Source organism: Equus quagga, chromosome 2, assembly GCF_021613505.1.
Source record: "Equus quagga isolate Etosha38 chromosome 2, UCLA_HA_Equagga_1.0, whole genome shotgun sequence".
In the NCBI taxonomy this organism is placed as follows: Eukaryota; Metazoa; Chordata; class Mammalia; order Perissodactyla; family Equidae; genus Equus; species Equus quagga.
The window spans coordinates 150641930-150648294 of NC_060268.1; positions in this window are offsets into that span (position 1 = coordinate 150641930).

Genomic DNA, 6365 nt, shown 5'->3' on the forward strand with positions numbered 1-6365 from the left:
CTATTCCACTGACTTGCCTCCTGACTTATTGGCTAGTCTTGTGGCAAGCAGAATGAGCCCATCGCTCAGTAGCAATTTTTGACAACTCCGCCAGTACTTGCTTTCTGCTTGTGGCTAGTGGACCTCTGGGAGTGCACCAGGGAAGTCTCAGCAGCTACCTGGAAACTCTTTTTACATGGTACATCCCCTCTGTGCCCACTTGGAGCAACAGCTGCTTTCATCACCTCTTTGATGAAATAGACAGAGAAAAGCAGGAACAGCTGATCTGTGTCTGTAGTAGGTCAAGTTGCCTTGGATGGCCTGCTGAGAACTCTTTTTCTCTTTCAGGCGAATATCTATAGGGATATCCCCAATTATTAGGTTCAGGAGATGACTACCAGGAAAAATAGCTGAAGGACTACCCAGAATGGTATCGAAGAAACTGGGTCAACTCATATGTTAGGTTAAAGGATCCTTTCTGTTTGTTTCTGTGCTGTGTGTGTGCATAAGTGTGTGAAGCCACTGTATCAGCATCTGCCGTCAACTCCTAAGAAGAGCCCTTTGGGCCACGTTTGTCCAAGTGCACTGATCACAGCTATGAGCCCATGTCAAAGAAAAGGAAGACTTTCCATTGTAACACTGCATGGTCACAATGTTCTCTGGGATTCAGGGAAAAGTGGCCTCCAAATGGGTCTTTCAATTACTATACTATTTTATAATTAGGGCTATTTTTTAAAAAGGAGGGAAAAGACGATGAAATGCTCCATGTTCATGCCTCTATGTTGCTTTATCAGGATGACCAGAGAGAAGTAAAAGACCTGATGATGGTGGTGAGAAGTGGGTCACAAGGAAAAGGCTCTCTGTACAGGAGGCTGGGGGTAACAGTGAGGAGGATGATATCAAGATATTGCAAACACAAGCTCACCATCTGGAGGACAATGGCTATAGGTGGCACCTCCTATGGCCCTTCCTCCACCTCCCCCTGCTTTGGGTATGGTACATGTGGGAAACGGTCACCAGTGGGGTTCACCTCCTCGTACAAGGCAAGGCACTCAATTTGTCCAAAATGCCACCTCCAGGGCTGGGCAGTTTCCCTTACAGCAATACCCTATGGGTATGAATGGACAGGGCTAACTGGCTGGTTTTATTTGGATGCATGATCCCTTTTCTATCTCTGATTTCTTCAACTGGGAGAATAATAACCCACCTTATCGAGAGGACCCCTCCCAAATGACTGAGCTGTTCTCTTCCATTTTTGCCCCTTAACACCCATCTTGGGCAGATATACACATCCTGATGAATATGCTCTTGATGGGAGATGAGAAGTGAATGGTCCTTGACAAAGCCCACGAAGAAGCCCATAGTCTCTACCTAGCAGATCCTAATGGCACTCCAGATGCTAACGCAGCAGTGCCTATTGCTGAGCCCACTTGGAACCCAAGTGACACAGCCAGGAGGATTAGGCTGGAACACTATAAAAGGTGTATTCTGGCAGGTTTGAGGAACAGGGTTCCCAAACCAAAAAGACTCAATGTCCAGGGAATTCAACAAAAGCCAGATGAAGTCATTTCTGAATTTCTAGAAAGAATCTATCAGGCATACCAGTGATACACAGAGGCTGGTCTGGAGGCCCCTGAGAACCTCCACTTGGTTAATATGGCTTTTTTTGAGCAAAGTGTTTCTGATCTTCTAAGAAAACTACAAAAATTAGATTGGTCCTTAGGAATGAACCCTTCCAAATTGGTTGATATTCCCTTTAAAGTATATAACAACCAGGAATGGAGGACCAAGCAGGAAGATGGAAAGAGAAGTGCTACTCTGCTCACGGTCATGAGTTTGGAGACTAGAAGAGAGCAGAATGCTGTGGGCTGTCACAATAGGCGGCCCTTAAGGAAAAACCAATGTGCTTGTTGCAAGGAAGAATGACACTGGAAAAAGAATAACCTAAAAGGAGAAAAGGAAAGAAGCCTGACTCAGGGGCTTCCCAGATGGCCGAGAGAGGCAATTGTTCAGATGAGGACTGACGGGACCCAGGGTCTCCAGAGATTTTGAATCACCCTATTGTAATATTCCCACAGGATATCCTTTGAAGTGAAAAACTGTGCTTTCTATAGCCTTTAGAATGTTAGGAAGTCAAATTCTCAAACACAGTTTCTTATATATGACTGAGTGTTCAATACCTCTTTTGGAATGAGATCTGTTGTATAAATTAAATGCTCAAATTACTTTTTCTCCTGGTCAACTGGACATTCAAGTCCCCCCAGAACATTCTTTGAGATTGCAGATGTCCTTGTTGGCCCTCTGAGAATCAGACACTGAACTGTTGCCTCCTGACCTCTACGACCAGGTGAGGCCTGAAGTGTGGGCAGACAGGCACCCTGGAAAGGCCAAGAACACAGTGCCAGTGGAAAGTCCTCTCAAGCACGTGAAGGCCAAACTTAATCTCAAACAGTATCTATTAAAGCAGGAGGCCCAGAAGGGAATACAACCCATTTTAAAAAGATTTTTACTGGCAGGACATATTTGGCTATGCCAGTTGCCTTATAATACTCCTATACTGTCAGTAAACAAGCCTAACTCTGATGAGTGTAGGCTTGTTCAGGACTTGCGGGCCATCAATGAGATGGTGCAGGACCTGCACCCAGTAGTGCCCAACCCATATACTTTATTAACTAACGTACCAGGGCATTATGAATGCTTTACTCTCCTGGATCTTAAGGATGCCTTTTTCTGTGTTCCTCTGGCTAAAGAAGCCCAGCTACTGTTTGCCTTTAAATGGCAAGACCCAGACACTCAGAGCACACAACAATATTGTTGGACTGCACTCCTTCAAGGTTTTAAAAATTCCCCCACTATATTTGGGGAATTATCAGCAAAAGACTGAAGAGGGCTCAAATTAGATAATTGACTTTTGCTACAATATGTTGGTGACCTCTCTTGCAAGCCCCACTTACAAATTTTACCTACAGAATACCATAAAAACCATTAATTTTTTGTCAGACTTTAGATACAATGTTTCTTTAAAAAATGCCCAAATATGCTAACAAAAGTTGACGTATTCAGGTCTTATAATTTCTAAAGGACAAAGAAAGTTACTGCCAGATTGAATAGGGCTATAGCATGTCTGTCTTCCCAGAAGACCTGGCATCAATTGAAGGGTTTTTTTGGGCATGGTAGGTTTTTGCCGCATTTAACTTCCAGATTATGCCTTAATTATTGAACCCTTGTATGAAGCTATAAAAGGGCTGGATTCAGAACCTTTAGAATGGACCAAGGAATGCCAATTGGCTTTTGATGATATAAAGGTTAAGCTGATATCAGCCCCTGCTTTGGGCCTTCCTGACCTTGAAAATCCATTTAGCCCCCATATACATGAGAGACAAGGCATCATCGTAGCAGTAGTAACACAACGCTTGGGAAATACCTCCAGGTCAGTGGCATGTTTTTCAAAGCAACTGAAACAGATTGCTAAGGCATGGCCACCTCACCTTTGGGCAGTGGCGGCTAACTGAGATATTCTCCAGGAAGCTGAAAAATTTACCGTTGGCCAAATCACCACCGCGCATGCACCACATCATGTACTTACCTTGCTTGAACCACTGATTGACAGCTGGAGGGAGGGGAAAATTTCAAAACACCCTCCTGGATAACCCAAATGTGAGGTTACAGGTGACCATTCCTTTAAATACTGCTACCCTGATGCCTAATGAGACAGCACAACCACTGGAACCTGATTGTCTACAGGTGATGAATATGGTTTATGCTAGCTACTCTGTCTTGAGTGACCTATCCCTGGTGGATCCTGGCACAGAGCTTTTCATTGAAGGAATCAGCTTTATGGATCAAGGCAAGTGGCAAAGCAGGATGTACCATAGTGACATAACAGAAAACTGGAAGCTCAAGCCTTGTCACCTAGCATTTCTGCCCAAAGGGCGAAACTGATTGCTTTAACTAGGGCACTTCTATTATCAAAAGACAAATGTCTTTAAAGACTCCCCGTACTCCTTTACAGTAGTAAATACCTATGGTGCCATCTGGGAGGGGAGGGGGCTCCTTACTACAGACAACAAGGACATTAAATACATGTCAGAAATTTTACGGTTACTTGAAGCAATCCACTCGCTTTCCAATGTAGCTGTTGTACACTGACCTGGACATCAAAAGGGGGAAGCCCCTTTAGCAAAAGGAAACAGGCTGGCCGACCAGGTGGCAAAATGGGCAGCCAGGGTAGACATTGTGACTTTTCTTGCCTCTTTACTTCCCAAAGTTGACATATCAGAATACAAACCTATTTATTCCTCCAAGGACATGGAATGAGTTGAAGAGTGGGGATTGCTCTCAAAACCCCCTTCAAGGTAGAAATATAACAAGCAAGGATAAATTTTGATCCCTGAAAAATTATTATACCACATCCTCAGGCACCTACATGAAGGCACTCATTACAGGCAGGATGCCACTGTACGGTAGAACAAAAGATATCTGATTGCCATACTTACAAAAGACCATTGAGCAGGTAATAAAGATCTGCCATGTTTGTGCCTAGAGTAACCCAAAACTGCTATCAGCACTGGACCCTATGGGGAGTCGAATGCTAGGGCTGATGGCCAATTAAAGATTGACTACTGGACTTTACTCAAATGCCATGGGTATCTGGAAATTTCAAATACCTCCTTGTCTTTGTTTATACCTTTTCAGGATGGGTTGAGGCCTTCCCAACCTGGACAGAAAAGGTCTCCGATGTAGTCTGGGCTCTATTAAAAGACATTATAACTAGGTTGGGACTTCTGAATACCCCACAGAGTGACAATTGGCCAGCCCTCATATCTAAGATTACACAACAGGTGTCCCGGATTCTCAAGATACAAGGGAACCATCATACTGTTTGGAGACCTCAATCCACTGGACAAAAATGAGAAAATGAACCACACCCTAAGAATACCATAGCCAAAATGTGCCAGGAAACACACTTGACATAGGACAAAGTACTGCCTTTTGCCCTGCTCCAGGTCTGGGTCACTCCTTGAAGTGGGCTTGGGTTAAGCCCTTATGAGATTTTACATGGTTGGCCATTCCTTGTTTCCACCATGCCCTCTGTATTCCCTACTGTTTTACAAGATGTGCTAATAAAATCATATCTAAAGTCACTTAATTCTGTACTAGTGACGGTACATGAGTATGATCTTTCCAGATTAAAACACGCTCCAGACACAGCAGTGCACTCTTTCAAACCCGGAGATCATTGATTTTAAAGAGGTGGAGGGAACAAGGACCAAAGGACCAACTGTCTGTTAAGCGCTGACAACAGAAATTGTTGTTAAATTGGCTAGAGTCAAACCGTGGGTACATGATTCCCAAATTAAGCTGTCACCCACCTCATTGGAAAGTAACCCTTTTGTCACTAACACTGATTGGAAAATTGAACCCTTAGAAAATTTAAAATATGTCTTTAAAAGAAACATTTAGATTATGGAGCTACACCCTTTTCCTGATGATGAGTCTAGCCTGGCAAGATAATGCCTTAGTTAGAATAACCGAGACCTTATCCACTGCTACCAAAGTAACCAATTGCTGGGTTTGTCATCCCAAGCCTCAGTCGGTGCATGATCCTGGAGATCCATTAGTGTGCCCTACATACGATCTGTCAGGACTCACCTCTGTCTGGAGGCATGATACTAATGAAAACCCAAGAGTTGTGTACCCTCCTAGGATTGCATGATTCTCTCCAGAGGTGACACGTACTCCCCCATGCTTTTCTATCCCAGCGAAAACAGATGCAAACAAAACTAGTTACATCATGACCCAATACTGGGAAAAACTCTGCCCTTTTGCAGTCAGGAACCTGTCATAGTACCTGTAACAGATGATTTATTAGATTATCCAGTCAATACTTGGGGAGAAAATGCAGGCATTTGGATTAGTGAAACTAACCACCATATGTATTGCCCACCTGAGGGATATATATTCATGTCCAGTAATGATGGAGTATCTTGGGCATGTAATTGCTTATGGAATCCCACTGATTCAGCACAGTGTTTATTGTGCACCTTAATAACTCCTTTTACTCTACACCCTGCAGAAGAAACTAAACACTGGACTAGTTCTTTAAAGTTATTTTCTCTACTAGAAGGAGATCTCCCTGGAGGAATACCAGATGGAGATGCATACTTCTTTGGTTGTAGCCCATCAACATGTTCGAAATCTGTCCTATACTCTCATAGCTAACAAAACTGCTAAATCTCTTGCTAACTTACAAAAGTTTCTTGATTACCTGGCGAAAATGCTGTTAGATAATAAGATTGCTTGGCCTAACAGGGGGATAATTGTGTAATTGCTGATACACCCTGCTTTTCAAACATCAACATATCCTCCCAAGTGGAAACCAGTAT